Source organism: Mustela erminea, chromosome 9 (genome assembly GCF_009829155.1).
Source record: "Mustela erminea isolate mMusErm1 chromosome 9, mMusErm1.Pri, whole genome shotgun sequence".
Classification (NCBI taxonomy): Eukaryota; Metazoa; Chordata; class Mammalia; order Carnivora; family Mustelidae; genus Mustela; species Mustela erminea.
In genome coordinates this window covers 28,179,434-28,199,277 of record NC_045622.1, presented here as the reverse complement: position 1 = coordinate 28,199,277, position 19,844 = coordinate 28,179,434, and the positions used below count along the sequence as shown (strand labels likewise).

The following is a 19,844-nucleotide window of genomic DNA, read 5'->3' as shown; positions in this document are numbered from 1 at the left end:
CCATTCCTGCTGTGGCTTCTCTTCTTTTCTTTTTAATTCTCTCAGTGTCCTCTCATACCCCTCCTCCTACCCTCTGGACTAGCCTTCCGTCCAGAGAAGAGCAGCCCCATGTGTGAATTTTAGTTGCAGATTGATTTCTAGAATCATGATGTGAAGCCACAAGCAATATGCCAGGTGTAGGGGAGTGTGATCTAGCTTCCTTATGTAACCCTCTGCAGCTCAGTCACCGAATGTCACTATTTTTCAAGTCCACACATTATCTCACTCTAGCAGATGCAATAAGGCAGAAATACGGGGTATTTGGAATGCAGTTTATTAAGACATATTTCGGAGCCAGTTGGAGGGGCGCTGGCTGGAAATGTTAATCACAGTAACCACCAACGTATTGACCTGTTTGCTGTTCTCCTCTGCCTTGGGGAATTGGAACAGGGCATCTAGCCACTATCATTCTAATTCAGCTTATGATTATGATTATGACTTCTTTCTGGTATATGTATCGTATTGTATCTTTTTACTTAGTGGACAAACAACAAAATAATATTGTAGAGATCACAGCATCGTCTCCGTGTTACAGTGGGGGAGAAAGAGCGATTTCTGCAGGGAGGAAAGGGGCAATTTTTTGAACCTCTAGGAAATATTCGGGGTGTTGGAAAGAATCTGAAAAGCCACAATCAAAAAAGCAATATTGCATCTATATCGCAATGAGCTTCTCTAGGAGCTGGAAACGGCATTATTACTCCTGGAGAAAAGAGCGCTCTTTTTTCCCCTCCCTTTTGATTTAGACTTCTGTGAGTCAAAGTGTTCTGGTGTTTTAATGGTCTGTTTTAAAGATGGAAAGGGTCCTTATGTGTCAGAACACAAGCCTGTCCTAGCCAGCACGGGGCTTTGTTTGATTATGAAGCTTGTTTGGGATAGATGATATTTTTATAGCTTCTGCTTTGCTTCACCGACGGCCATATTGATGTAGCTCTCCAGGACGGGCCTAATAAATAGTTTATAAAACCGTAAGGCCATTCTCTTGGGTAATCTACCACTGTGCCTTCCCAGACTGCAAAATCGCACATCCAGAGTGAGCTGGCTTCTCACACACAGCTGGCCTCGGGCCTCGGGGTGGGAGATTTCAGGGTGTGTGTGTGCGTGTGTGTATTCTTCAAAAGAGCTGCCTGAACTTTCCTGTGAACATTTTAGGAGAGCAGTGGAGAGTGAAATGTTGAGATGGGGTGTTTCATTAATGTTGTTCAATCTGGTCTCAGATGTTGTGGCTGCTGGGAAGGCTGGGACCAGAAAAACTGTGGAAAACCCTCCCAAAGTGTTTTAAGCCTCTGTGATCTCACTATTTGTCAGAAAATCAAGAGGGAGCTGGGAGACGATGGAAAGATGGTGAATTGGATCTCCTGGCACCTGAGGGTAGAGGCGGTCAGAGGTGAAGAAGCGCACAGCTCGCTCTGGCCTCAGGCAGGACCTGCAACTCCTTTAAAGGAGATCAGCAGAGGCAAGCTCTCTCCCCAGGGAAGGAGAGGGACTGTGCCCCTGAGGGACCCCGTACTGCAGCAGCACCCTGACAGCCGGGGGAATGGGATGCAGGAGGGGTAGAGCTCACCAAAGCCACAGATGCCAGCGTGCTAGGATGGAGGAAGTGAAGGCTCTCTGTTGACATCCTCATCATCAGCATCGACAACAGAACAGCAACTGGGCCAGCAGTTCTGCCTGCCTCGTCTATCTCCATCAATGATCATGGTGGCATGAGTCTGGAGATGAGGAAGGCGTTCAGAGAGAGTTACAGAACAAACAGACAAACCAAGTCTGTGGAAGAACAAAACTTGCAGACTTGCCTCCCAGTGGTTCAGCTCCGAAGTTGACCCTGGGTTTTGTCTGACCACACGGCCTTGCACATTGAACTCTCAGTGGCACCCGTGATGCTGGTGTTCTGGGAAGCGAAGTGGGAGATGTGATTTTTAAAACTTGGGGAAATGCCCTTGCCCGGAAATCCCCACTACTCCAAATACCTGAGCATTTCAGGCTGATCTGTCTGAAAACATACCTCTAGTTTGAGGATTTCAGAATTATTAAAATTCAAGTGTCCCTGGGAGAGATAAAATGTAAGCCGCTAGTTATTCTTGAAACTCCATTCCTCTGGTCTCGCCAGCACGGGACTTAAGGGAGCCACAATAATAGTTCAGACAAGTCTTTCTCAAGCTCTGCCCCCACCCACTCAGTGGGAATGGAAGCTCTTCTGAAGGCCCTTCCAGGTAGTTCTGGAGACCCTAGGATGTTGTGTATCTATCCCTGGGGGAGCTTCTTGCTTTTTTTGTGTTGTCTTCTGTTTCCTGCTCTCCTTCTGTTGGCTGTGGTCATATCTCCTGGCAGTCCTAGTCCTAAGCTAGCCGCAAGTGCCCACCCAGGGGTGTGTGTGCTGGTGGGGGCAGCTGCCTCTCACAAAGCTGGAGAAGCCTTACCCGCATGGCTATGGTTTGTCCCTACTCCGCTCGCACCAATACCTCTCATTACACAACCTCCAACTGCTGAGATAACAGGCTCTTCCTTCCGGTGGTCCCTATAGGGTGGAGTGAACCACCTCATTGAGTTTTTATTTGTTCCTCTATTGAAGTCAAAATCACCATAAGGCTCAGACACAGGCCATCAGGCCCTGGGAATCACCCGGACCATTTTCTGTCAAGGGTCGCCACCCTAATTCTGCATTCACTCATTCCTGTTGAACTCGGCTAAGCAATTCACCATCCCTCATTTGGTACCTGACTCTCAGAGTCTCTGGAAGGGCTCAGGTGTGCCTGAATGCAAGAATAAGTGCAGCATACCCCGGGAGGTAGAGCTTTGGGATGACTTAGACAACAGGCTTTCCTGAGGCCTCCCTGGGTGAGGTGTCCCTTTCCAGGTGCAGCCTTTGTCACTGGAATGAATGAATGGAGATGCTAAGAGTGAATTGTCTCAGTGAGTTGGAAAGGGAAGGCTCTGGAAGCTGGCTTCCTGGGGAAGGGGCTGTGGCTCTGTGTTTGCCTCGGGTCCCATCTTCCTCGGGGATACCTCCACTCTGCTGGAGGCACAGGCAGTGAGTGGTCAGTGACCATCCCAGGGTCTGTGAAGACCCAGTGTTCTTCACAGGTAGTTATGGTCCACAGGCTTCTGTGGACCCTGGGATTTTGGAATGACCAAGGAGGAGGAAGTAAGAATGTAAACCCTTGTCCAGGCTTGCACAAGAACTAACTCTTTGACCTTAGTCAAGTAAGTTCAGCAAGACTAACTGTGAATAAAGAATAACAATGCTCACCCTACTCGCCAACATTCAACTCATGGTAAAGGTATGTAAATAAATACTGCCAATTAAAATTGAATTAAATTGCCATCAAAATATAGAGGAGAAGAAAACCAGAACCATAAATATTTGTTTCATCTCTCATGTGAAAGTTTTCTAAATCAGTATTTATCATCCAAAACAAACAAACAAGTAGTATCCACTTAATCCATTATTCATTATACCCTCATTTCCACAAAAGCAAACACCGTCTAGGAAAATTCTGGTTCTCGTTGCTTTTTATCAAAATTACCGTTATGGTGTCCTAGCTCATTCCCAGTGCCTTCAATATATTTCCTATGTGCCTGTGGGAATGCTCTTTCTTAACAATTCAGCAAAAGCAACGCAAAGCAAATCATGATGGGCCCAGCACTATGTTAGGCCCACTTGTGGGATGATATTGAGCTGAATCCTCTAAATTAGAACAATTAAGGCTATGGGTGTCTTACTTTTTATCACCCCTTCAAACTTCCCAAGAGAAATAACCAAGGGGCAAAGCAAGGCAAAGGCACTCAGTCCCAGCTTCCAGGAGTCTGGCCTAAGCCCCAAAGCAGCCCGTGTGCCGCGAGCTAGACTGTGGAGAGCAGAGTGTCCGCTCTGGCTGTTCATGAGAATCATCTGGGAGATTTGAAAATAAAAAAACAGACACACAAAAACAGTGCTTCTTAGGGCTCTTTCTCACAGGATTCTGATTTAATGGGTCTGTGCTCAAGTCTGGGAAACAATGTTCTAAAAGTTCCTAGATGGTTCTGACGTGCTGTCTGGGTTGAGAACTATGGAGATGGGGGCTGATCCCCTGCATGGGCTGTATCCTGCTTTAGACCCCAAACAGTCTTCATTTCCCATTTCTCCCAGGCAGGCCCACAGCCAAGTCTGGCCCCTCTCTTTTAGGCACTTGGCTTGAGAGGAAGTAAGCACTTTGGTAGAATGGAGATTGAGGAGCTTTAAGCCTCCCAGCCTGTGGGATTTGCCCAGTGCTTAGGACAGGGCTTATAGCCGCTTGACCTTGGGGGGTCTCCTGGTGGGATAGCTCCCAGTAGGACTATTTCCAGATGCTCAAAACCCTCTCCAGCCTCTCAGAAACAAGAGCCTAGAGAAAGACAGAGAGAACAAGAAGCTAGGCCAGGAGCCCTCCAAAACCTTCTCTTCTTCCTATGCCAACCGTGGCCTTGGAAGAATGGAATTTAAAGACAGAGTCCCTCACGGGGATCAGGAAGCTGCTCTCCTATTACTGATGCCCAATATGATGCCCAGAATTTACCCAACAGAGGGAACTCAATTTGGAAAGAGCATGTAGCTTCCTTTTTCCAGAAGTCAGCCAGGACAGAAAGACTACACGCTGTAAGCTTGTCCTTGAGGGGAATACAACCTAATGAAGAGGGCCAGAAGCCAGCCGCAGCACTGGCCTCCCCTCCCCCTTTGCAGGATGCAATCTGAATTCCAAAACCTGACAAAAGAATCCCTTCAGGAGCTGATGGTTTCCTTCTTGTGGAGTCTGCTTTCTCTGGGCAACCCCCAAATATACTTAGGTGGTTTTCCGCATGGTTATTTCCTTCCTGTGTCTCATGCTGATCCTCTGCCTTCTCCTGCCCCGTCCCAGGCCACTTCCTGCTGGCCCAGAAATGTCTGCCTCACTCTTTCTTCCTCTAGAAAGCCTTTGCTGGCTCCTCCACTCTGTGGAGAGCTCCCCTGCTGTGTCCCTAGAGCATATTATGTACACGTCTTCCTCAGAAAATTTCATACCCAATTTTGTCCATTTCTTTGTTGGCATTTTTGTATTCAACTTTCCAAAAGAAGAAACAAAATGGTAGCTGTAGTTATTCTGTCCAGTGTGGTGGTAACTAGCCTAATGTGGCTCCTGCACACTTAGAGTGCAGCTAGTATACATGTTGAAAAGCAACATTTTGAATATACTGAGTTAAATGCAAGATGTTAGAATAATTTCACTATATCTTTTTCAAAATTTTTATTTAATTTTATTTTTTCTAAGTACTCTCTATGCCCAGTGTGGAGTCTGAATTCACCATCCCGAGCTCAGGAATTGTATGTCCTACTGACTGAGCCAGCTAGGGGACCCTCACTGTATTTTTTTATTTTATTTTTTTTTTTTACTTCTTACTATGTGGTTACTAGAATACTAGAATTTATGGCAAAAAAATTATATATGTGGCTCATATGATATTTCTATTGACTAGCTTTGGTCTCTAGTATGAAATAAAGGTCAGCCATTGCTCTTCACATTTTGTTTATGTCTTATCTTTTCCTTCCATCCTCACCTTCTAACCTCCTTCCAGGCAGTGACGTGGAGGTAAAAAGATGAATAAGACATTGTCCTTAACCCATTCGTTTTCACAGAGATATGGTTTACTTTTTGCAAATCCTCTCAACTTCCTCTGCATAGGGCATAGAGTAGCTGCTCAACAAGTAATTATCACTTTGTTCATACAATTATTATTTTATCCAAAATTATCAAGCATGGTTTTATGTTGGTCTTTTATAATTTAAATGGTCCCTTTTTTCATGGAGTTTAGAGTTACAAATGCATTTATCTCCTCAACACCCATGAGGTAAGCAAAGGGGTGGATAGTCAGGCTCTGATTTTATTGGTGGGCAAGTGAATCATACTGAGAATAAATCAGCAGTGGGGTCGAGGTCAGCCACAGATCTTCACATTACAACACACTGCCTTGTTTAGTTTGTGGACAAAATATCCAATATTTGGAATAATCAGTGAAAAATCAAATGAAACAAAAGGTGTCCTGAATTTGGTATCTACTTCAAGTGCCTTTGGGGAAATGGATTTAGAAACTGGGTGCTGGGGGCAGGGAAGAGGGAGGATCCTCTCTTCTACTCAACACTCCCTTTCAGGGAAACCTACCCTTTCCAGCTCCTCTCAATCCTTTCTCTGCCACAGAGTTCTGCAATGCATGGTGTGTATGTGTGTGTTTCCTCAGGGAGGTGGTCAGCTTCTACAGGGTGGACCCATAGGACCCTAGGGCAGCTTTGCACGCAGATGGACACAGCCTGCACGGCCTATGAAGAGTGACAGGGTGGCGTGGCAATATGTTTAAATGTATTAAGAGAGATTTAGGAAATGGCACAATTTTGTACACCTTTCTTTCTTTCTTTCTTTCTTTTTTTAATTTTTATTTATTTATTTGACAGAGAGAAATCACAAGTAGGCAGAGAGGCAGGCAGGGAGAGAAGAGGAAGCAGGCCTCCTGCTGAGCAGAGGGCTGATGCGGGGCTCGATCCCACGACCCTGAGATCATGACCTGAGCCGAAGGCGGAGGCTTTAACCCACTGATCCACCTAGGCAACCCCTGTACACCTTTCTTAAGGGGTCAGATCATTAGCCAACTATACAAGTTTCTTCAAGTTTATAAATTCGTTAAAATTAATTAGTCAGGGGCATCTGGGTGACTCAGTTGGTTAAGTGCCTGCCTTCGGCTCAGGTCATGATCTCAGAGTCCCTGGATTGAGGATCCCTGTTCAGTGGGGAGTCTGCTTCTCCCTCCCCCTCTGCTTCTCCCCAACTCATGCTTACTTGGTTTCTCTCACTCACTCTCCCTCTCAAGTAAGTAAATAAATAAATAAATACAGCTTTAAAAGTTAATTAGGCAAATAAAGCTAGGCTCATGAAAAGTGGTATCATATATGGATCTGACTGAAGCAGAAATCGTACCCTTTCCTCTAGCTGAGTCCCTTTAGCGGCCAAAGACTATTCCTCTGATATGACCCTTCCTCTCCACTGTCACTGTCATTATCCTTTTCGTCTGATGCTATTCCAAATGAAGCCTTCTAACAGCTGACAGCAACTAAAACACACCTGTGTGACAAGGATCTCATGCCTACAAGTCTCCCAAACCTTCCACCAGCCCAACCCTCATTCAGATTGATCCTCAAACTACCAGCTGTATGATATTTCTAAAGTCACTCCAAGGCCGAAAAAGACTTCAGTGGTTCCTCATGTGCTGTCTGTGTGAGGGAATACCCAAACAATGTAAATCAGCATACATGACCCTGTGTCTTGCTTGCTGCCTGTCTGTCCTTCCCACACACGCTCTGCTCAGCCATAAGCATCTCAGTTGGAGAAACACATCTCGCCTGACTTCCTCTCTGACATCGAACTTACTCTTCCATTTCCTGGATCCTCAACTAGAACTCCCTCCTTATTTCACTCATTGCTCGTTTCTCATGATTCTAGGTAGAATTAATTACCCCATTCCTCATGTTCTAGCCTATTTGTTTACATATCTTCAACATGTGAAATTACAAGTAACTGTGCTTCCCCGCCCCCTCCCCCCCAACCCATCTTCCTAGGGACTCTGAGCTCTCAGAGCAGGAATCTTATCTACTAACTCCTGCTTGGTGAGTGCCTGCTATGTGGCAGGCATTTTACTTGTAATCTCTCGTATACATCTTTAAACTGTTTCACTGGGTCATGTTATTTTCCTTATTTTAGACATGATCAAACTGAAGTTCTGAGATTTTTGTCATTTCCCCAAATTATGAATAAAGCCAGGACTTGAATCCAGGTGCATCTATTCCAAAGCCAATGACTTTCACAGAGCAATTGGTTATCTCCTAACTCACAGTTATCTGTCGGAGCCTAGTATGATTCCTAGGGCAGAGCTCGTGCTAAAAAATAGGACCGCTAAATGAACGAGGGCAGATACCCAGTGCCTTGTGGCCCTTGAAGGGAGGTCTGACTCCGGACCTGTTGTAGTCCTGCTCTTCTTGCTCCTCCTTTCCTCCTCCCCTGTCTCCCCACCCAACCCTGCCTCCATCTTGCTAACCACGTGGACGGTTTTCTAGCAGGCTGTTTGTTGTTTTGTTTGTACTGCTGACATTACGACTGCTCCCCCAGCCCTCAGTGACATCTCCCGTACACCCCCTTTGCTTTCTGACATTTTCAGTGTCTGTTGCCAAGACCTGCTGTGATCCCTGTGACACATAGCTGTGTGTGTGAGCTTGAGACAGCCGGAAGGGCCTCTGACAGGACATGCCATCACTAAGCCTGTCTGGACGCTGGGGCATAATGAGTTTGCCATTTGAAAGACCTGAATCACAGGTTTTGTTTGGTTCCTCCTCCCTCCTTGCCTCCCCTCGCCATTTGATGTAGATTGGCACAGACCAGGTTTTTCTCAGTGTAAGAACATAAAGACATGAAATATTTTCCGAACAGGAAAAGGCCACACAGCTCAATATATTGACCTCTCCTGTTAATATTTCGAGTGATTTTTTGTTTTGGTAAAAGAGTTTTGCTGATTAGTAATGACAGGAGGCAGAGGAATGAGAAGTTTCTTTTGAGCTTGACTTTTGGATATTAGAAGGTAAGGGGTGTATGCACAAGTGTCAGGCCGGACTCCTCATTTTAGCAGCAAACATAAGGAGCTCTGTGAAGCTGGTGGGATTTCCCAGGGCAAGAAGGTTTTGAGAGCTGAGCTCAGATCACAGTGGAATTCCTAAGCAGGAGGCAGCATTCATGGAATTATCCCAAACCTCTGCCCCCTGCAAAATGAACCTCGTTTGGCTTTATTCTTTTTAGCATTTTAGAATTATTTGGGGGTGGGGAGGCTACTTGAGGACTAGGACTGAGCTTTATTCTTTAAGCATTTTAGAATTGATTGGGGGTGGGGGGGGTTACTTGAGGACTAGGACTGAGCATTCTCCTTTCAAGTTCAAAATCATCTGGTCCTACGAGGAGTCGGGATGCTGGTGGCGCTTTATCTTTCCTTGTAGATCTTCCACCATGCTTTCTTCAAGGTTTCTCTGGAGCTAGGAGTGAGCCCCAGTGAGGGACAGAGTCTACAGGATAAATCAGCCCACAGTGGATATTTTCTTCTTCTGAAAATTGGTCTACTGTCTCTGTAGAAACTCTTTAGCTACCAGGCTGGAATAATCTTCCCTGATGGCTTAGTACAATGCCAAAAATGTTTAGGATAGTGAGTGGAATTTGTGAAGGGCAACACCCGACCCCTGCTCCCTCCTTGCTCTTGGTGAAGACTCCTGCTTTCTCACCAGCTGTCGTTCTAATTAGCAGTGGATCCCAAGTCACAGGGATTCCTTACACTCTTAAAATACTTGACACTCTCAGCACCACATCGCTGGCAGATAAACTGGTTCACAAAAGATCTCAGAGGCCTCATTGTTTTCATGCAGCAAAGCTAACAGCTTATGCCCACAAACCAGACCCCCATGTGTACTGTAACCTCACTGCACCTCTTCCTCCTTCCTGAAATATCAGTCAGTTACTACATGCAAGGGACTGAGAATTCCATTATTCAAACGTGGATCCTCAAGCAACTGTTGGTCAACAGACAACTGTTAAGTGTTATTCTAGAGATATGCATAAACATTAGGGGATCTAATTTTGTCTTGGATGTAGTGGGAAGAGAGAACAGAGTAGATTTCCCGAATGAAGTGCTCCTCCAAAGCCATCTGGTAATTCATATTTTAGCTGAGGTAACAGAAGATCTGTTAGTTCATTGAAATCGCTTTCTGGCTTCCCATAGGTGAAGAATGTTTTAGACCAGTTTCTGCTCAACAATTTTTTTCCTCCTGCAACATCAGATGAAATTTGTATTCTTAAATCATTGCTCTGGATACTCCTGAGATGACGCAAAGTTCTAAGCATGCTATTTCCAAGAAGAGAGAAGGAGAAGCTGGGAAAGGATTAAGATTTATTTGCAAGCCTTAACTAAATGGAAGATACAACAAAACGTATAGAGTGGTTTCTATATGCAAATGTAAGAGGGTAAAACTCTTTTGTCTGATGAGTAAGGTCATTGAAAACAGACTTCATATTCTGTCTTTGCTCTGCGTTCCCAATGCCTCTACACAACTTAACTCCTGAGGTTCAAAAAACAGATTTACCCTGTCACGACCCTGTTTTTGTTCTGGTCTCACCCTTTTTGTTCTGCTTTTTTATTGCTATCTGGATTGAGGGATGGTGAGAGTGTCCGGAGGAGAAGCACACACAATGCCCACCTGACTATTTCCTCAAAAAAAAAAAAAAAAAAAAAAAGGCAAAGAAACAAACAAAAAAAGGAATTAACTCATTGTGCACCAGTATTCACACAAATACCTTCAGCTTCTCTAAGTTTAGAGAGAAGATTTAATTCAAAAGAACATGGATTTCTTTTTCATTCTTTATGAGCCGAGGTGTTTTTCATTTCTTTGCTTGAGAAGGTGAAATAATTGAAATAGGGGAGAATTTCATTTCTCTGCCTGTTGTGGAAAGACATTTTTCAATCATGGTTGAGATTCTCTGAAGTGGTGTATGGCCAGGCTGGCAGAGGCACCAGCAGAAAGCAGCGGAAGCTGGAGCTGGGGCTGGGGTTCAAGTGGAGGAAGGAGGGGCTTGCTTGAAAGCGACTCCTGCCATCATCCCAAGCTCTGGGCCACAGAAGCTGGAGGAAAGAACTCTGGCAGGGAGGAAATGAAGTATTGAGTTTGCTGGGACCGGAACCCGCTTTTCCTTCAGCTCCTTAGCCAGACAACTCCTTATCAGGAGCCCTCAGACTGGAAGACAGGAAATTAATGCTGGATTGTAGGGCCGTTTGTGCTAAACTGCCCACAGTTGCTTAGGAGAGCTCATAGGCACTGAGCCCTGGCCACACCTCTGTGCTTGCTGAGAGCAGCACCAGGCATTCTGTAGCGAGAACTGACACCTGGAAAAGAAGTGACCTGTTCTGAGTGGGTCATACCATGATCCCTACTTTCATGGCATGGAAATGCTCCAAGTGAACGGGTTTAAGGAGGAGAGGGAGATTGTTGTTTACTTACTTATTGCCAGAAGACTGGGGCCCGGGTTTGGGATTGCAGAGACTCTCGCTTCAGTTGCTTCTATCAACCTTGGGCTGCCAGTGGCTAAGTCAGAAAGATGAGACCTTGATTCTGTGGAATCACTCAGGGTTAAGCGCCAGCACTATAATTTGGTGGGTGAGTGCACAGGCGTTAGAGCTGAACAGACTTGGGTTTTAATGCCCAATCTGCTGTTGATGAGGCCAGGGAAAGTAAGTTACTTAAAGGCTGTGAGTCTCAGTTTTCTCATCTGTGAAATGAAGATAGTATAGACCTAAAGGAATTCCTGTGAGTGGTGAGTTTGAGACATTAGAGTTAACATACCCCTCTATTCCCCACCACTGAATTTGGACTCAATCAAGCAGATGATAGGCAGATTTTTTTTAAGAAACAAACAAAAAGATTAGGTTTATTGCTATTGGTGATGTAGTAGAGAACAGGCTTGGATCCACTGCTAAAACTGGGGCTTCCTAATATTCTCAGAAAGAAAGTCACATGTCCAGGATGGCAGCCCCCCATCTCTATCCTGTCTTTTGCCGGCACATGACCACGTGAGTGCACACACACATGTGCACACACACACACGTGCACATACATGCACACACAGTGGGTATGTCCTTCAGGAAGGAGAAATTCCCTATGGGAACATAGGGAGAGGGGAATATGAGTCCAAGCTGACAATTAAAAGGTGAATCAAATAATTACTGCCATCCCATATTGACAGCAATATTATTTTATTGATGTAGCTTTTCACTCATCTCTAAAGAAATGGGTTCATTAAATACTTTTTTAAAGGAAAGAAAAATGAAACAATATTAATGACAGGAAGCACTGCACATTTCCTTCATTGCCTGTTATCTTTGTGTGGGTTCTCACAGGGACCTGAAAGCAGATGCTTGTTCTCATGGTTTTAGTCTCTTCAGTCATGGCATGTGGGTGCTTTCCATGCTCAGAGATCCAAGCTTAACATTCAAATGGGCTTTGAAAACCGAGTCCTGGTGGAGGCTGGATATACACATCCATGGGGCAATAGGCATTACAGCCAACGTCTTCTGGGCTTACTCTCCAAGTTCTGTGACCCATCCAATCACATTTCCAGAACCACAGCATTTAAAGGGGCTGCTCTGGCATTCCGAAATAACCTTAATGCTGGAGTCAGAATACATCCTTGTATCGCACCTCTAACCGTGAACTAAGTGAACTTGGACATTTCATAACTTCCTCTCTCTTCATTTCACTTTCCCCACTTATAAAAGATGGACAATAATATCTGTCCAGGTTTCTGGACAGCATCAAATAAAGTAATTCTTGGTAATAGTTGGTGTTCGTGTGTGTAGATGCTGGACCTGGAACGAATATATAAAGAAAGGAATCATTCTATTTATTCCCCTCATTCCCACCCCAAAAATGCCACATAACTTGAAGGGGAAAGATTTGAGGGTGATATAAAATAGTTATTTTGCAAGCTCATATGGCTAGTCAGCAACATTTATGTTGCAGGATAATTTCAGCATGATAGTAGAACTTTATCCAGAATTGACCTAAATGCCTAAGTTAATAAAAAAAATTAATGAATACATAAATATTTTTGTCTTTGTATGTCAGAAAAATGATGCTTTCTTGGCTATATAAATATATGACTGTTAATTCTTCATGTTGATCTATCTGCACATTTTATTTCTTTTAAAATAAGAAAATTAGTATGAAAGTAGGACTTTTGGACAGGGCAGCAAGTTGATTGCAACTGTGCAGGCCTGGTTAGGGAGTGGTAGTGAGTTAAAGTTGATGGCTGAACTTGACGAGAATTTGAAAATGCAAAGCAGCCAAGCATAGAGAGGAGTCAAAGATGAGTAATAATAAGTTTTAAGTCTGTGTGAGTTGGACTGTGTGGGGAGAAGAGGGTTCTAGAGCATGTAACAATGAACAGAATTAAGGATACCAAGAAGTAGAATTTGTTTTGGATGAATTTAAAATACTTGCAGGAAATGATAGATGATAAATAGGTAAATAGATGATTGATAGAGAGATAGATAGACAGATGATAGAATTTGAAATATGTCTGAAACTTGAGATTGGAAGTCTTTTGCACAAAGGAAGGAAGTAAAGCCATTGAAATGGAAGGGGTCATTCAAAGGTCCTGGGTAATGGCTAAAATTAATGGCAGGGGAAGGAAAGAGGTGAATGGAGAGATCTGTTGAAGAAGCTGGAAAAATAAATAAACTGGGTGGTCTAATGGCCTCAGTATCTTGGATAAAGAGCATTTCAAGAAAGGGAATGATCAGGATCAGGTACTGTAGAGATTAAGAAAAATAGGATATAAGAAAAAGGCCTTTTGATTTGATAATTAGGAAGTCCTCATGGATTTAGAATATTTCCACAGTCCAGGGTGCTAGGGATTAAGGAGTGAATGGGTATGGGGGTAAAGGCATTAATCTTTTAAGAAGACTAGGGTAAAAAATGAAGGAAAGAAAGAGTCTCTGGTGTTCTTTGTTTTTTCTTTCTTTGTAAAGAAGAAATTGGACATGAGCATGTTCACAGGTAGAAATAAAGGCAAGTGGAAAAGACAAAGGGTCTACAACTGGGAGAGGACCAAGACACTACAGGATCTGGAAGGGGAAAGAATGAGGGAGAAATGGAGGAAGGGCTATGGGGGGTAGAGTTGGAATGAGCTAACCTGAAATGAATTTACTTTTAAAAGTAAGAAGTGGGCAAGGTAGATGAAAGAGGAGGTTAGCAACAGCCATAAGGGCAATGCAGTAGGAATTTCCTAAGAACAGTAAACGGAACTCCAGCAGTGAGCACTCAGCTGATGCTGGAAACACAGTGGACATCACCCCCAGTTTCTTATTTTCCCTCATCACTTCATCTTATTTGTTTAGTATGTTAGACTTGCCAAGGTCAGAATTTGTTTTTCTGTGTTGCTCTTCAGGATGTATCAGGAGCTGCCTATATTTTATTAATAAGTACCCTCCTAATCATGTTGATGTTTCTGGGTGAGTCTTCTAATATAAGTGCATTTATAAAACATTTTGCTATAACAGATAGATTCTTGATTCCAAAATGTGTATTTTTCCAAAAATTGTTTCTCATTTTTGGGAGTCAGTCTTCATACTGAATCCTGGCCTTAATCTTATCTCTGAGGTTTTGGCCACTATTCATTCTCTAACTATAACTCTTCTTTTTTTGTTTTCTATTTGGTCATACTTTAGTGGGCATGTAGAGAACCTAAAACTCTCAGAATGACAAATATGACCAAGAGGTTAAAAAAAAAAAAAAAAGGTAATAGTTTGAGTAGTATAAAGACATGAATGTCAAGGTAGGAAATGAGAACAAGGCCTACGATTCCTTTCTTCTTTTCATCAACAGATAAATATTAAACATCCATTTGTTGGACACTTTGCTTGGTACAAGTAATAGTGGTGAATGAGCACATCCTCAGCTCCCGACACACTTAGTGTCCAGCAGAGAGAGGGCATGTTTTCAACTGTGTTATATTAATCTCAAATTGTCATTCTCCTGGTGGAGCTGGAGCTCCTATCAGTGTTTGTGGAGGCAAAGCAAGATGGATAGTGGTAACATTCTCGAGGTCACTAGTTTCTAAATGCCAATCCAGGCACAGAGGCTGGTCCATAAGGAAGCCCTTATCTGCAGAGGAATAAGAAAAAGAAGGAGATCAAAGCCCGTGGAATGTCCCCAACATCCTGTCATGTGAACAGCTGAGATTTTTATCCCCACATCCTTATGAAGTAAAAATACTCCCTTTATTTTTAAGAATTAATGATAAGAGATAAAAGATATTTTACTTGGCAAAAGATTTGTCACCTAATTCTACCTTTTTTTTTTCTTTTAAATTTTACTGGCTTAGAAAACCTTGAAGTCTGAGAAACTCTTTTCAAGATGATCCCTGTTATTCAAGGAATACATATATTTTTTAAAGATTTTGTTTATTTATTTGACAGACAGAGATCACAAGTAGGCAGAGAGGCAGGCAGAGAGAAATGGGAGAGAAGCAGGCTCCCTGCTGAGCAGAGAGCCCGATGCAGGACTGGATCCCAGGACCCTGAGATCATGACCTGAGCTGAAGGCAGAGGCTTTAACCCACTGAGCCACCCAGGTGCCCCTACAAGGAATACATATTTTTTGAGAAAAAAAAGGAAAAAAGGAACTCCTCAGTTGGGAAAATCCAGGTTGACCACGGAGAGTTGATTGAATTTCCTTGTTTCCCTTCGCCTGGAAAAAGCACAGATTCTTCCAAGGAACTCACTCTGAAGCTGAAGGATGCTTTGTCAGTAAATTAATTTAATTATTGATTGTGGCCCAACCCAGAAATATTCTTGGGACAGCTAAAATCATGATTGCCTCTCTGACCATAAGGGCAGGAGACATAAGTTTGAAAGACAAAAATCTTAGTCAAGTGTCCCAAGGCAAATTAAAATAAATGACACACACAGCTTCTAACAAAGGGAAGGTCTTAAGCTTTCCAGCTGAATTGTGTTTTCCTTTTTATCTCTCTGGTTGTCTTTTGTAGGATTTGAGGTGGGAATCCCAAGAGAAACCTTAAAGTTGGGCTTCAACTTGATTAATTCTTTTCAAAAGATCTGTGGCTTGATACGGAATGGCAGTGTGGGGGCCTTGTAGGCTGGACGTTAAGATTCTGGAAAATGGGGACTATTCAGTTCATCAAACGTAGCATGTCTGTGCTGGATCAGTTTCCTAGGGCTGCTGAAACAAGGAACTGCTAGCTAGGTGGCTGAAATGGACAGAACTTTATTATCTCACAGTTGTGGAGGCTAGAAGTTCAGAGTCATGGTATTGGCAAGGCCATGCTGCCTCTGAAACTCGTAGGGTAGATTCTTTGCTTGTCTTTTCTTAGCTTCTGGTGTTTGTTCAAAGATTTTTGGTGTTCCTTGGCTCTTGGGAGTAGCACTTCAATCTCTGTGACTCTATTTCTGTGTCTCTTCTCTTTTTCTTTTAAGGGAAAGAGGCATATTGTATTGTGGCCCACCCTACTCCAATAGGACCTCATCTTATCTAATTATATCTGCCACAACCCCATAGCCAAATAAGGTTACTTTCCCAGGTACGGGAGGTTAAGGCTTTGCCTACCCTTTTGGAAGACGGAATTCAACCCATAAAAAGTGCTCAGCAATGGGCATATGAATACATGATTCTTGGAACTCCTACCAGTTAGGACTTAGGCTGTGGGCATGACAGATAGCAAACAGAGAAGTATGTACTTTCTTTAGATCTGAATGTGGCGATGAGTGTGGCTGCGTGTGTATAAACATGTTTTGTATGTACTTTGATATCACACATGTAACTATTAAAATTATACTGTTTTTACTGTGTGTTTTCAGAGGACCTAATACATGGATGTAGAAGTAGTAGTATTTGAACTTGTACATATTGTGGATTTTGCCCATAGTCTTACAATGAGATTTTCCCTTATTGAAAGATTCCACTGATACTGAGAAAAATCAGTTTGCTATGGGACTGACCATTTCTCCCCTAACAATCAGTACTCCTGAGGCTGCGAGGGCCTCCAGAAAAGGGAAGTGGTTCTTTTTTAAGAAAATGGGACCATTCTTGCTACAGAAGGGAGAAGACCATATCTCCTTGGCATCTGCTCCCTTGAGGAATTATTTAAAGCCCAAGAAGAATTTTTACTAATTAATTTAAAAAAAAATTTTTTCTGCAAAACACACACACAAGCACACTCACACACACATCACTTCTGTCTCTTGAACTCCAGTTCTGCAAGAGAAAGAACGTAAGGCCCTCACATTATTACAATCTTGACCTTTCATGGACAGGCTTAATGAGACAGAGGAAACAGGTTGAGGGGTGTGTGTGGGGAGCAGCTCTCAGCTCCTCCCGCCTCTGAAGGACTGGAAAGCAGGGTTTGGTTTGTGGTGGGGAGACCTGAACCTCGGGCCCCTCGCCTCCTGCACTTGCTCCCAGGGGTTCACACTTCCTCACTTGGATCACTCATATCACTTTCTGCGTCCCCCTAAATTCCCGAGGCCCATTAGTCTTTCTTGCTTGGTTCTAGACACTTTCTTCCCTTTTAACCCCTCCCCTTTCTTCCTGTTCACATAGTTGCCTGAGAGAAGGTGCCGATTTATGTCTCTGCTCTGTGACACCAGCTAGAGTTAAAGTAAAAAAAGAGGGTCACATAAGTCAACAAACTTAATTTCCTCCCATGGCAACACCCCCTTCCAGCAGTCCACGGCTGCTTCTTGCTCCGTCTAGCTCTCCTTGAAACCCCTGGCAGCCGTCTGAGATTAAATGCAGAGCTCTTGAATAATCCAAACCCAGCGAGAAGCCACTATCTCAGCAGCAGGCTGAGTGTTCTAGACTGTCGTCGCATTAAGAGCAAAGGGAAATTTTGATTTAAGGAAGGCCCTTCATTTTCCAACAAGGAGTAGAAGCGATAACATTTCTTCCACCCCCTGGCGACTCACCACTTTATCGAGACTTGGCTTCTCCGTGTCCTACTCATTCCTTTGTGCTTGGATAGTCTGTCAAAGGCTTTCACAAAGAGATTTTCTTTAACAAGAAATGCATTGAGGCCATGGAAGGAAACACACTGATGTATATTTGTGAGTTTGGTAAAATAAGAAATACATGTTCTCAGCATGTGATCCTGCATGTTCAGACCTAGCTCACGTGCCACTCCTGCAAGCCACCCCCCGCCTCCCTGCTCCCTTTCTCTTGACTCACACTCTGCACCACAGCGTCTCTCTGCTTGGCTGAAAAGAAATGATCAAGCCTTTCATGTGACCGTAGGGGCTAAGTCAGAAACACAAATACGATCCAATGACAAGGAGTACTGTTTAAAGATTTTATTTATTTATTTATCTGAAAGAGAGAGAGAGAGAGACAAGCAGGGGAAAGAGTCAGAGGGAGAAGGAAAGAGCCTCTCTCATGCAGACTCTGTACTAAGCACAGAGCCTGACATGGGGCTGGATCCCACAACCCTGAGATCATGAATTCAGTGAAAGTCAAGAGCCAGACACTGACCGGCTGAGTCTCCCAGGCGCTCCTAGGAGTACTGTTTAAAAGTGGTGTTCTGTATATGGAAAATCTACATTCTGATGTATGCCTCATAAATACACAGCTTTGTAGATCTGGTTGCAACATATTTTAGTTAGTCAATAATCCTATACAATACTGTCTGATAAGAAATAACGGCAATTTGCATGATGTTCTGGGCTGTTAGATCTTTCCTTGTTACTCTACTAGCAAATTGCTTTATCTTCCACCTTTTTATTTATTTATTTTTTTCAGTTCAAATGCCCTTACAGCTGCTTTATAGAGCACTTCAACTTGCCATTTATCATTCATCCTAAATAACGCAGCAAGCAGTATAAGAACTAAGAGACAAGAGCCTCTAATAAGAGGTGAAGCAATAGATTGGGACTGTTCATGCAGATAGGGACTAGATAGGAAGCAGCCCTCTCCCCTTGAGAATGGCCGCGAGGCTCAGAGAGCTTGTCCCTAGATGAACATCACAGCGAGGAACACAGATGGGGATGGGGGTGGGTGGAGGTCCAATCGAAACACATTGCATTGTTTCATTAGGTTTGCCTGAACAGCTTAGGTGCTGGGACTGTAGATTTTCATCTTTATAACACTTGCATTTAGCATACTGCCTGGCACATAATACTGAGTGCTAACTTAATTTTGTAGAATGAATCCGTGCACAAACAAATGAATGAGAAAGTCATTCTGGATCCATATAGTATATCGGTGCATAATTGACTCAGGTGTAAGGTAAAATTCTGGTGACAATTTTATATTTGTAATAGTTTCCGGAACATTTCCATGGTGTGGTAATACTGCACAGGACTGAGGATGTTAGTTCTATCAATCCAGCCCCTAAGGTTCAGTTTCTTCCTCTGAAAAACAGGACCCACAATACTACCTCCTTCAGAAGGTTGTACGTATATGTGGTCGGTGAAGTAATGTACATCCTTGGCATGGCACCTCCCACACGGGGCAGCTGAGTGGTATCGTGATTATCGCCCAGGAGATGATGATACTCTCTCTTCCTGCTACTTAACCCTACTAAAATTTTTCTCTCTAACATGTGCAAGGTCCAGCTTCCTTCGTGTTTTCAGTTTACATTCAGGCAATGCCCATCAGTGTCAAAGCTCCGGGTTTTGAAAACTGAAGAGGCTGCTCCTTATGCGTATATGTGTGTGTGTGTGTAATAGTCCTTAAAACCTTCAACATGGTTCAAGAAGACTGCTATTTATTGGGTGCTCAGACTCTGTACCAGGCTCTGGGAAAGCAAGATATTTTATGTATATTATCCTCTGTAGTCTCTAGAGATATTTTGAAGTACATATTATCATCCTCTTATTTTACAGGTTAGGAAATTTAAATGCAGAAAGCATATAGGACTCACTTAAAGTCTTATGTTAAGAAAATAGCAGGTGCAGGCATTCCTGGTTGCAAAAGCCCTTCTCTTTCTATCATGTTAGATCAGAGCACCCTTTCTTATAGACTCAGAGTGAATGCCAAATGACTGTCTACTTTAAGAGGTAGCTCAGAATGGAATACACGGATGTGAACTGGGTTACAGCAGATTTGATACTCACTCAACCACTTCCTCAAGCTAAAGCTTCTGGTAATCTCTCTGGGCCTCCTCGGCTCCCTCTGCAAAGTTGGTAGCACCATGGAGACTGCCGTGCAGACTCGGGATGTCCTTTCCACAACC

General features: G+C 43.4%; 1 protein-coding gene across 1 annotated transcript in view; it reads left to right on the top strand.

Moving 5' to 3' along the window:
- OPCML (opioid binding protein/cell adhesion molecule like) overlaps window positions 1-19,844 on the top strand; it is a 1,088,088-nt gene that overhangs the window by 225,400 nt on the left and 842,844 nt on the right. The window lies entirely within an intron of this gene.